General features: G+C 46.1%; 1 protein-coding gene across 1 annotated transcript in view; it reads left to right on the top strand.

Annotated features, from left to right (window-relative positions):
• The first annotated feature begins 2250 nt into the window (after nucleotides 1–2250).
• KIAA1671 (KIAA1671 ortholog) overlaps nucleotides 2251–13122 on the top strand; it is a 186475-nt gene continuing 175603 nt past the window's right edge. The window contains exon 1 of the mRNA XM_011956724.1: nucleotides 2251–2390. The gene's annotated coding sequence lies outside the window, so the exon portion shown is untranslated. The remainder of the gene's footprint in view (nucleotides 2391–13122) is intronic.

Consider the following 13122-nt stretch of genomic DNA (forward strand, 5'->3'; position numbering starts at 1 on the left):
TGATTTTCCCTGTTCAGATTAAACCCCATGAGTTATTACTGTATCCACTTAACCCCTGTACTGTTATTTTATTTTTAAAATTTCCCCTTTCATTTCTTCTTTTTTTTTTTTTGGAGATAGAGTCTCTCTTGTCGCCCAGGCTGGAGTGCTGTGGCACGATCTTGGCTCACTGCAACCTCCGCCTTCTGGGTTCAAGCAATTCTCCTGCTTCACCCTCCCGAGAAGTTGAGACTACAGGCATGCATCACCACGCCCAGCTAATTTTTGTATTTTTAATAGAGATAGGGATTCACCATGTTGGCCAGGCTGGTCTCGAACCCCTGACCTCAGGTGATCCACCCGCCTCAGCTTCCCGAAGTGCTGGGATTCCGTGCAGGGCCACTTTTCCCTTTCTCAAAAGTTAAACATATTTGTTTTTAAAGGAACCTTTCAAAAACTCTATTGTAAACAAACCCAGTGTTGCTTGCTTTAATTAGAACAATAACAGTAAAAATTAAATACAATAAAAACAATCAGCTGCTACTACAGCAGCTAATGGTCTGAGCATGAGGCTGTTATTTCTCTCTTAAATTGGGAGAGGAGATGATGATAGAGATGTAGGTGTTAAAGTCATAGTGGCACCCAGCAGAGACTGTCTAGCAACTTCGGGAAGCTCCCATGAGGATTAGAAAAGAAACCAGGTGCTTTAGTGCTGTGCCTGGATATCAGAGCCTCCTAAAGTCATCTTGTGTCCCAGGTGGCTACGTCCCACCTCTCAGGATCTCAATCCTGCCCCACTCGGTCTATCCTGTGCCAGGCACTGAGTAGGTCTGGGAAGGGGAACTGAGAGTGGAGGGGTGTATCCTCTGGGTAGAGTGGGATGGGGTTGGATGGTTGATGTAAATTGTGTTAGGGAGAGAGTCTCAGGCTTTTCTCCTGTGCAAGGCATTTAATCAAGTCAATTGCCCTGGAGGGTTGGAAGTCATGTTGGCCCAGGAAATCAGCATAGGCTTTCTGGAAGAGGCCTTATTTAAGCTGCTGTAAAAGGATGGGTGGGGATCAGGCAAATGGACATTGTGCTGGGAGTAAAGGGCTGTCTGTGAAGAAGGAATAGCATGAAAAAGACACTCAAGTCGTTGTATTTTATTTGAGAATGTGAGACTGGTCAGGGTCTGCCGTATTGACTAGGTTGATTGTTTTTTTCGGGGAGTTTGGGGAGAATTGAATACCTTGCCCAAGGCAACGGATAGTGGGAGCCATTGATGATTTTAGAGCTGGGGAGTGATCAGACCTTCCCAGGATTTGGAGCTTTGCATATAGGCAGCACTTGGACCAGCATAAGCTTATTCTTTCAGAAATCTATTTGTACTTGGAGGGAACTATCTCTTTATATTTCCTGCAATGCAATATGCACATCTCAGTCTCCCTAAGGAGAGAGCGTGTTATGCTTAGATTTTTCTGAGTCAAGCATTGTGCTGCTGTGTTTTATGTTGAATTGAGCTTTGGGGTTGAGTTTCCTCTGCTGTGAACACCAGTTCCGGGGCTGGGTCTTCCTTCCTGCCCCCTCTTCCTACACCAGGCTGGACACACACAGCTTCTGGGCTGGTCCCAGACTCACTTGTCTCTGTGAACTGTTCCAATTGCCCTTGGAAACCTTCTAGTCAAGCTTACAATGATCCTGCCATAAAGCAGAGCCAGTAAAGCTCCGAGTGAGGGCAAGGCCCTGGTTTATTGCTCATGAGACATCTTTATTGGGTCTGCCCTAGGGGAGGGATTAAGAACCCTGACCTCCGAAGTTTTGAATTGAGTCACCATGGGAGGTGTTTTCCTTACGTGTGATTCTGCTTATATCCAGAGTTCCAGAAGAAACATGCACCCTTTGAACCAAATAGCCCAATTCTAGGCAAAATTTCACTTGAGAAATTGATTGTATATGGGTGTTCATTTCAATGTTGGTTGTAAGGTTCACTGATTGGCACGTTGACCATTAAAGGTCCAATAGTGGGGGATGGGTTATCTAATATTCATATAATGGAATAGGATGAAAGCTGTAGAAAGTTTTTGTATAGGGTGTATAGCTATTGTCCTGAAAGATGGTCATGACCATAGTTTGAAATTAAACAGTAACAACAAAAAACAAGCTTCTAAATAGGGTGCATGATCTGATTCCATTTTAATTTTGACCACGAGTTCCTGTTTTTATTGGAAATGTCAACGTTGTTGTACTTCAGAATGGTGGGATTTAGGAATTTTTTATTTTTATTTTTTGAGACAGGGTCGTACTCTGTCACCCATGCTGGAGTGCAATGGTGCAGTCATAGTTCACTGCAGCTTCAAATTCATGGGCTCAAGCAATTCTCCACCTCAGCCTCCCAAAGTGCTGGGACTACAAGCATACACCACCATACCCAGTAAATTATTTTATCTTTCTTTCATAACGAATCTTGCTACGTTGACCAGGCTGGTTTCTAACTCCTGGCCTCAAGCTATCCTCCCGCCTTACTTAGCCTCCCGAAGTGTTGGGATCACAGGTGTGAGCCACCACACCTGGCTGGATTTACAATTATTAAAAGCATTTTTGCTTGTGTGTATTAAATTCTTCTGTCGTTATCATGTGGAACTCCTAAAGACGTCTAGTGGAGGGCTCAAGTGAGGCTCAGCCAGAATACCGAGAGAGCTTTGGGTGTTTGAAAGAGGACATCCCACCCTTGGGGGAAGTCCAGTCTCTCAGGAGACTAAGATCTCCCCAGTCTAAAGCAGGGGTCAGCAAATTTTGTCTGTAAAGAGCTATAGTAAGTATTTTAGGTTTTGTGGACCATATGGCCTCTGTGACAACTAGTCAAGTCTGTCACTAAGAGCCATAGATAAAGGCTCTTGAAGGAAGTCACAGATAGTCTGGGCAACATGGCAAAAGCCCTTCACTACAAAAAATTTGAAAAATTAGCAGGTTGTGGTGGTGCATGCCTGTAGTCCCAACTAGTTAGGATGCTGAGGTGGGAAGATTGCTTGAGCCCAGGAGATTGAGGCTGCAGTGAGCTGAGATTGTGCCTGGGACACAGAGTAACACCTTGTCTCTTAAATAAAAATAAAAAAATTGTATCTATGGCAGCAGCCATAGATACATAGATAATATGTAAATAAATGACTGTGGCTCTGTTCCAATAAAACTTTATTTGCAAAAGCAGGCAGTGGGCTAGTTTGCCCTGTGGACTCTAGTTTGGCCTGTGGACTCTAGTTTGCCAATTTTGGATCCAGAGAAAAACAACGGGGTGGTGGGGGCGGGGAAGGAACAGCAGCTTAATTAATGGTTTCAGTGAGTGGTCAGCCAGTCCAAAAATAGCACCAATTGTAGGAAGGAACAAGCCAATGAAAACTGAAACGGCACAGGAAGGAACAAGTCAAGAAAATTGAAAAGGCGGATGTTTCAGCAGAGGGGTAAAGATAAGTTGTAACATTCTTTCTCTACATCAGCAGCTGCACTTGGACAAGACAAGGGGCCTGGGGTGAGGCAGTTTGGATTATGCTTTAGAGGGTCTAAAAGGCAAATCAGCATATGAAAGGCTCTGAAAAGTCCTGCTGGACAGACACCTGTTTACCATTGTTGAACCCAGCGTTTCCCACAGTCTTGTAATATACCACAGAATGCTTTTGTGGGTGTGAGTGTGCCCTACCCACATCCCATGGTCCAGGGGAAGTTTGGGGAAAGCCATCTCAAGCTCTTCCCCTGTATCCCACAGTCAGAAACGCCAGATGTACCGAACTCTAATGATGGAATTTACACAGGAGTCAAGACTTGTCTAATTATGGCAATTCTTACAGAAACAGTACACACTCCGTACGAAAATGAGCTCTGCTACTCTTGTCATTGCGAAGGAAGAATTTGATTTCACCCCCTCAAAAATTTTTTATTGAGCACTGACTTTTTAAGGAATCACAGGGGCTTCCTTTTTTTTTTATTTGAGACGGAATCTTGCCCTTGTTACCCAGGCTGGAGTACAGTGGTGCGATCTCAGCTCACTGCAACCACCACCTCCCGGGCTCAAGCGATTCTCCTGCTTCAGCGTCCCAAGTAGCTGGGATTACAGGCGTGCGCACCCAAGCCCGGATAATTTTTGCAGTTTTAGTACAGATGTGGTTTTATCATATTGGCCAGGATGGTCTCCATCTCCTTACCTCGTGATCCGCCTGCCTTGGCCTCCCAGAGTGCTGGGATTACAGGCGTGAGCCACTGTGCCCAGCCAAGAATCACAGGGACTTCCTTAAAAGAGACTAAGAACACACATCTCACAATCCAGAAGGTGGTTCTCCGTCAGGGGAATGTGTCAGTTGCACAGAGAAGTGGAAAACACAGAACTGGTAAGTCTTGGGGTTGAGCCAAATCAGAATCACGGAATCTTAAAAAGGATAGGAAATCGGCCGGGTGTGGTGGCTCATGCCTGTAATCCCAGCACTTTGGGAGGCCCAGGCGGGCGGATCACCAGGTCAGGAGATCGAGACGATCCTGGCTAACGTAGTGAAACCCCATCTCTACTAAAACTACAAAAAAATTAGCCAGGCGTGGCAGCAGGTGCCTGCAGTCCCAGCTACTCGGGAGGCTGAGGTAGGAGAATGGCATGAACCCAGGAGGCAGAGCTTGCAGTGAGCCGAGATCGCGCCACTGCACTCCAGCCTGGGTGACAGAGCGAGACTCCGTCTCAAAAAAAAAAGGCAGGAAATTTAGCAAGCCCTCTTCAACCTCTTGTGTCTGAGGCCCAGACTAAGGCAGCAGCTTGCCCAAAGTTGTCACTGCAGGTTCATAGAGGAGGTGGGACAAAAAGGGTAAAGGACACGGATTCCTTTTTTTTTTTTTTTTTTGAGACGGAGTCTCCCTGTCACCCAGGCTGGAGTGTAGTGGCGTGATCTCAGCTCACTGCAAGCTCCGCCTCCCGGGTTCACGCCGTTCTCCTGCCTCAGCCTCCTGAGTATCTGGGACTGCGGGCGCCGACCATCACGCCTGGCTAGTATTTTGCATTTTGTTTAGTAGAGACTGGGTGTCACCGTGTTAGCCAGGGTGGTCTTGATCTCCTGACCTTGTGATCCGCCCGCCTTGTCCTCCCAGAGTGCTGGGATTACAGGCGTGAGCCACCACGCCTGGCCGGATTCCATTTTTACAAAATATCCAGAAATGGCAAATCCATAGAGACAGAAAGTAAATTAGTGGTTGCCAGGGGCTGGGGGAGAGGGGAATGGGGAGTGACTGCTAAGTGAATATGGGATTTCCTTGGGGTGATGAAGATGTTTTGGAACTACAGAGGGGTGATTGTCGTGATGCACTATAGGCCAGCCCCAGAATAAGGGCTTATCCTGGGGAGGGTTCTTAGATTCACCCAGGAAGGAATTCAAGTGAGCCAGTGGTGTTAAACAGCATAAACAGCAACTGTTACTGAAGCAGCAGTGTACAGCAGCCACAGAGGTGCTGCCCCTTGCAGAGCAGGATTGGCCTGTAGGCCGTGTGCCCAGAGTAGCAGCTCACAGGCAGTTCTGCAGTCACACTGATACCCACTTTTAGTTATATGCAAATTAAGCGATGGTTTATGCAGAACTTTATAGAAAAGGTTGGTGACTTCTGGGTTGTCAGGTTGTTGCCCTAGAAAGGGGTGGTAACAACTGGGCATGGTGCGATGGCTCATGCCTGTAATCCCAGCACTTTGGGAGGCCGAGACAGGCGGATCACCTGAGGTCAGGAGTTCAAGACCAGCCTGGCCAACATGGCAAAACCCTGTCTCTACTAAAAATACAAAAATTAGCTGGGTGTTGTGGTGTGCACCTGCAGTCCTAACTATCCAGGAGGCTGAGGCAGAAGAATCACTGGAACCCAGGAGGCAGAGGCTGCAGTGAGCCGAGATTGCACCACTGCACTCCAGCCTGGGCCACAGAGCAAGATCTGTCTCAAAAAGAAAAGTGGGGTGGTAACTTCTGGATGTTGCCATGGTAATGGTAGACTGACAATGGCACACTGGTAGGCAGGTCTTACAGGGAGGTACTTCTGCCCTGACCTGTTTTAGCTAGTCCTCAATTTGGTCTGGTGTCTGAGCCCCGCTTGCAGAGTTGAGTCCCACCTCCTACCTCAGTTGCATGATATAAATGTACTAAATGCTGCTGCACTGTGAACTTAAAATGGTTGCAATAGTAAATTTTATGTTATGTGAGTTTTACCCCAATTTTTCAAAAAGTAGGGTGATTAAATAATTTATTGCCCAAACTTAGACATCTTTTTTTTTTTTTTTTTGAGACAGAGTCTCGCTCTGTTGTCCAGGCTGGAGTGCAGTGGTGCGATCTTGGCTCACTGCAAGCTCCACCTCCCGGGTTCACACCATTCTCCTGCCTCCGCCTCCGGAATAGCTGGGACTACAGGCGCCCGCCACCATGCCCGGCTAATTTTTTGCATTTTTATTTTTTTAATGGAGACGGGGTTTCACCGTGTTCCCCAGGATGGTCTCGATCTCCTGACCTTGTGATCCGCCCGCCTCGTCCTCCCAAAGTGCTGAGATTACAGGCGTGAGCCACCGTGCCCTGCCAACCTAGACATCTTAGAGAGTAAAAGTGGCCTATCCCAGGTAAACCAGAAGGTGGGATAGCCCTGACTAAAACCGCCTTGTTCTGGCTCATAAGCCAAGGCTGCTTACTCCTGGATGCAACCTGGACTCAAGTTAACAGAAGTGTCTTCAGTGTAACTAAAGTGTTACATTCTGCCCCATCCGGGCACCTCCCATTTTTAGAAAGTTGAACCTCTCCACAGTCCTGCTTTCCCCCACAGAGGGTAAAGGAATAGCGCTCAGGCTCCAATGACCATGTTTATCCCATGCTTTTGGGCCTTTGAATATGCGTTTCCTCTGCTGACACCAACCTCCTCCTCTGCGTGACTGACTTCTCTCAGTCTCAGTTGGGATACCTTCTCTTGCAGCAAAGCTTCCCTGACCACTCTTTGGGCTTGTATAACCCCAATGTCCGTCCCCATCAGGATACCTCCCAAATTTCAGTGTTTCCTTTCCTCCTCCCCTACTAGAGTGTGTCACCATTGTGATTAGGAACGTTCCCACCACAGTCCCTGCCCAGACAAGTAGACCATGAGAGCTTTTAATAGAGATTCGCCTGAAGGACATGCCCCCCCCCCCCGCCGTGTGCTGGGTCACATGGTAATTAGAGCTTAAGCATTTGTTTCCCGTTATATTTGTTTTTTAGTTGTTTGTAGGTTTTTGCTTTTTTTTTTTAAATTGCAGTAAAATATACATCACATGAAGTTTACCATTTTAACCATCTTTAAGTGTACAGTTTGGTGGTATTAAGTACATTCACATTGTTGTGTTAGCATCATCACCATCCACCTCTAGGACTTTTTCATCTTCTCATTTTGAAACTCCGCATCCATTAAACAATAACTCTCCATTCCCCAGCCCCTGGCAAACCACCATTGTACTTTCTGCCTTTATGAATTTGCCTATTCTAAATACCTCATATAAATGAAATTATGCATACAGTATTTGTCCTTACATGTCTGCTTATTTCACTTAGCATAATGTCTTCAAGGATCATCCATATTGTAGCATATTGTAGCATTTTCTTCCTTTTGAAGACTGAATAATATTTCATTGTATGGATAGACTACATTTTGTTTATCCATGCATTGATGGACATTTAATTGTTTACACCTTTTGGTTATTATGAATAATGCTGCTTCAAACATTGGTGTACAAATGTCTGCTTTCAATTTTAGGGGGGTATACTCTTAGGAGTAGAATTTCAAGATTCTGTGTTTAATTTTTTGAGGAACTCCCATACTGATTTCCACAGTGGATGTGCCATTTTATATTCACAACACCAGCAAGATATAATGTTCCAATGTCTTCACATCCTCTCCAATAGTTGTGTGTGTGTGTGTGTGTGTTTAATTAAGTAATAGCCACTCTCATATTATAAGGTATAGGGTTCCAGTGTCTTCACATCCTCCCCAATAGTTGTTTTGTGTGTGTGTGTGTGTGTTTTTAATTAAGTAATAGCCACCACTCTCATGGGTGGGAAGTGCCTTTTACATTTGAACACCATAATAAACAGTTGTTTTAGTTAAGCCCACGTGGATTTTGGTAGAAATCTGATAGGAAGGCAGGGTGGGATCCACAATTCCAGCCACCCACGGGCAAGTCACAGCACTCCCCCAACCTCAGTTTACTCATCTGTAGAATGGAAGTTGTAATAGGACCTGCCTCTGGGTTGGTAAAGTTATAAAATGAAATAATCCTTGTCAAGCATTTAGTGTAGTGTCTGGCGCATGGTGTGAGCTTCATAAACGATAGTTATTTTTATGCTTTGCTTCTGAAAGTGGGCAGGAGATAGTCTTAGCACCTCTACCTTTCAAATCGATGATGGAAAGACAGCTCAGAGGAAAACCTCTGGTATTGAGATGTAAAAAAAGCAGCTGTTTGCACAAACAACGTTCATGGACATAAAAAGGAATTTAAAAATTTACCAACAAATCCAACCCAGGTCTCCAGCATGTTTTTTTTTTTTTTTCAATTTGTGCCTGTTCTCTTCCAGACATCCATCATTTATATAAACAACCTTTGCTATTGTCATGGCCTTGAATACAAAACAATATATCCCTTTTGCTTCCCCTACCAATTATCCTAAGTGCTTCCACTTCCCTGTGCATACACCCTTACCTTTGGCTGAGATTCGTTCTTTCAGAGTTGCCCTGTTATAGTTAAGGCAGCCATCTTTTCTGATTCCAAACTCAAGACTTGTTGTGTGGTGGGATTTCTGTGCAGGCTGGGAATTAGAGGTCTGCTCTTCCTGCTGACACGTGGGCAGCTTTTGTAACATTTCAAGTGTTTATGAGTCCTGGGTTGTTTCAACTAGCTGTAATTGCCAGGGGTATATTCTTGCTGTGTTTGGTTAGATAACACTGCAAAGGACATCTTTGTGCATATAACTTTTCTTTTGGATTACTTCCAGAGAATACATTTTTAGAAGTCTGATGACTGAGTTGAAAAGAGGTAAGTGTTTTGCCAGGGTGAGGGGAAAATATTGGATTTGGAGTCAGAAGGCCTGGATTCCAACCCGACCTCTACCCCTCACTAGTAGTGGGAATTTGAACTGGCTGTTTCTGGACCATATTTTTTTTTCTCATCTGTTAGAATGGTGGTAGTTAATAATTTGAACAGCACAACTTGTTGAGAAGATGAATGAGAGAAGGCACAAGATGCACAGAGTCACTTAGCATGGTGCCTGACTCTTGACGTGGGTCTCAAAAATGTTAGTTGAAAGTGAATATTGCCGAATTGCTTTTACAATTTACATTATCGCCAGGACCACATAAGGAAATCCATTTTCCCACACTCATGTCTACATTGAGTATTACTGTTTTCTTCTCTTAGGTGTTTTTTGCACACCGGCTTAATGCCTCCTATGGTTCAGACTCCAGATACAGCCATGAACAGGACCCAAGACCCTTCTTGCTAGGAGCTCACCATTCAGTGGAGGAAACAGGTAGTCACAAGGTATGCCTCAGTGCTGGGCGAGGGGGAAGCAGGAAGTGAGATATTGCAGCACAGAGGAGCACCTGAACAAGCTCTACTCATGGAGCATTAGACAAAGCTTTCTGGAGGAGGTGGCATTGAGATTAGCTAGGTAGTGAGGTAAGGGCAGTGCAGAGGCATGAAGGCGAGCAAATGTACACTGTGTTTTGTGGCCTGTCTGGGGTTCGTTGTGCTGAAGTATGTGAGTGTATGTGACAGACAGACAGATGGGGTAGTGTCAGTCATTAGAATGAAGCTGGGGAGATGAAGAGGATCTGGATCCTGTAGGGCCCTGGGAAAGAAGTCTGGCCTTTATTCAGAGGGCAGCAAGGAGACACGGGGGTGTTCAGCAGGGGAACGACATCCTGGCGCTTGCACATTGGAGACACCCCTGGCTACTGCTAGGTGAATGGATTGGAGGCGGCCACAGCTGAGACAGGATTGTCAGTGAGGAGGCTGATTTTATTTTTAAGACAGGGTCTGGCTTTGTTACCCAGGCCGGAGTGCTGTGATGTGATCTTGGCTCACTGTAACCTCAGCCTCCCGGGCTCAGACAATCCTTAGCCTCCTGAGTAGCTGGGACTATAGGCACGCACCACCACACCTGGCTAATTTTTGTATTTTTTAGTAGAGATGGGTTTTTGCCATGTTGCCCAGGCTGGTCTCCTTGGCTCAAGTGATCCTCCCACCTCGGCCTCCCAAAGTGCTGGGATTCTAGGCATGAGCCATTGCGCCTGGCCAGAGGCTGATTTTAAATGTCCCTTCTCAGTGAAATCCTCCCTGGCTAGACCTTCTCACATTCCCTCTTTTTTTGTCACTTATGTAACATTCTAGAGCTTGTCCTTACCTTGTTTTTTTTTGTTTTTTGGTTTTTGTTTTTATCCTTTTTTTCATCTTCGTGAATCACCATTCCATGGGAGCAGAGTTTTTTATTTGTTTTGTTCACTGCTGTGTCCCCAGCGCCTGGCCCAGAGCCTGGTACATAGATGCTTAGTAACTGTGTATTGGAAGGAAGGAAGAAAGGAAGGAAGCGCCACAGTCATGGGGACAGAGACGAGAGGATGCACATACTCCAGTGATACTTGACATTTTGACCGGGCCCTTTGTGGAGGACAGACCTCCCGTGCACAGCAGCCCTTCTCTGGGAGGACACCAGCGTGCACTTTGCCAATGCGTTCCTGGCTCTTTTCCTGGCTCACTGCACAGGATGGATTTGCAGATTTGAGGGCTAAGGTCACATTCTGGAAGATGCTGGAAGGTGTCAGGACCAGCCCACGCCCCTCGCCACATGGTGGCATTCCCAGGAAGTAGCAGCCAGAGACTGAATAAATGACTGATAAGCTCTCTGATCGAATTTTAGGGCGTAATTATGAAAGATCTTCAACAGCTGTTAGAATGAATCAACGCCTCTGAATCTGGGAGAAAAGCTGCCAAACTGTTTGGTTTTGAATGGAAGTGCTTTTCTTCCCTTCTCTCTTGTGAATCGCTCGGATTTCCCCAGGAGGCTTCAAGCTCCATGGCTGCGTCCCCAGCACCAAGCACAGAACCTGGCACTTGGGAGGGAGGCAGTGAGAGTTAGCAGAAGTAGGGTCAGAAGGCTGGACAAATGAATGCTTTCGAATGACTCCTGTTGAATTTCAGCACCTGTTGCTCTTGGGTGACTCCCTTCTCAGACAAATAATTTTTTTCCTGCACGAAATGGCAGAAAATGGGAATTTTGCACTTTGCAAATTAATCTTGGGGAAAGCAAGCTTGTGGACTTGGCAGGTTCAGCAACAGTAGAGAAACACTCATTGCTAGTCCACTTCCTGGGGTCAGACTGATGGCCCCTCTCTCACGGTCCTACCACAGCCTCCTGACCTCCCCAGATGGATGCCTTGTTCTCCATCTGTTCAACGTGCTGCCCTCCATGATAATTTACATACATATGAAACTAGAGGTGGCTCAGACTTCGTTTCCCTTCTTTCTCTGGGGAGGTCTTGTTGACTTGGCTTTGGTCATAATGCTCAGCTAATATACTGTTTAAAAAAAGAGGCAGGGTGGCCAGGTGCGGTGGCTCACGTCTCTGATCCCAGCACTTGGGAGGCCGAGGCGGGCAGATCACGAGGTCAGGAGATCAAGACCATCTTGGCTAACATGGTGAAACCCTGTCTCTACTAAAAATACAAAAAATTAGCCGGGTGTGGTGGTGTGCACCTGTAATCCCAGCTACTGGGGAAGCTGAGGCAGGAGAGTCGTTTGAATCTGGGAGGCAGAGGTTGCAGTGAGCTGAGATTGCGCCACTGTACTCCAGCCTGGGCGACAGAGCAAGGCTCCATCTCAAAAAAAGAAAAAAGAGGCTAGGTGTGGTGACTCATGCATGTAATCCCAGCATTTTGGGAGGCCGAGGCAAGTGGATCATGAGGTCAGGAATTCAAGACCAGCCTGACCAACATAGTGAAATCCTGTCTCTACTAAAAATACAAAAAAAAAAAAAAAAAAAATTAGCCGGGTGTGGTGGTGGGCATCTGTAGTCCCAGCTACTTGTGAGGCTGAGGCAGGAGAATCACTTGAACCTGGGAGGCAGATGTTGCAGTGAGCCAAGATCGCGCCATTGCCCTCTAGCCTGGGTGACACGCTGTGACTCTGTAAATAAATAAATAGCCAGGTGTGATTACAGGTGGATGCCTGTAATCCCAGCTTCTCAGAGGCTAAGGCACGAGAATCACTTGAACCTGGAAGGTGGAGTTTGCAGTGAGCCAAGATTGTGCCACTGGACTCCAGCCTGGGTTACAAAGTGAGACTCTGTCTAAAAAATAAAAATAAAAATAAAAAACGAATAAATAATCATGAACATGTCCACCCCAAGAATAAATAGCATCTAGCCTCTTTGTGAGTGGGCTTCACAAATGTTTTCGAAGAGGCTAATATCTCTTAAATCAAGTGTAACGTGATAACATTTAAAAGAAGGCTTTAAAGCATATAGTTAAATTGGTTTCCTTGTATTTTACAGCAGGTTACATGAAAACCTGAGAATCATGGGTTTCTAGGTTTGGCTAGGACTTTAAAATATTATGGAGCCATCTACTATGGTGGTTTAAAAACTCCTTTTACGAGGCTGGGCATGGTGGCTCAATCCCAGCACTTTGGAAGGCCGAGGCAAGAGGATCATGAAGTCAGGATTTCAAGACCAGCCTGGCCAACATAGTGAAACCCTGTCTGTACTAAAAATATAAAAATTAGCCAGGTGTGGTGGCATGCGCCTGTAGTCCCAGCTACTCAGGAGGCTGAGGGGAGAGAATTGCTTGAACCTGGGAGGCAGAGGTTGCAGTGAGCTGAGACCACGTCATTGCACTCCAGCCTGGGTGGCAGAGTGAGACTCCGTTTCAAAAAGAAAAACAGGCCGGGCCCAGTGGCTCACGCCTGTAATCCCAGCACTTTGGGAGGCTGAAGGGGGTGGATCACGATGTCAGGAGATCGAGACCATCCTGGCTAACATGGTGAAAATCTGTCTCTACTAAAAATACAAAAAATTGGCCGGGTGCGGTGGCTCACGCCTGTAATCCCAGCACTTTGGGAGGCCGAGGCGGGCGGATCACGAGGTCAGGACCAT

This window comes from Colobus angolensis, unplaced genomic scaffold (assembly GCF_000951035.1).
Source record: "Colobus angolensis palliatus isolate OR3802 unplaced genomic scaffold, Cang.pa_1.0 Scaffold423, whole genome shotgun sequence".
NCBI classification, from domain to species: Eukaryota; Metazoa; Chordata; class Mammalia; order Primates; family Cercopithecidae; genus Colobus; species Colobus angolensis.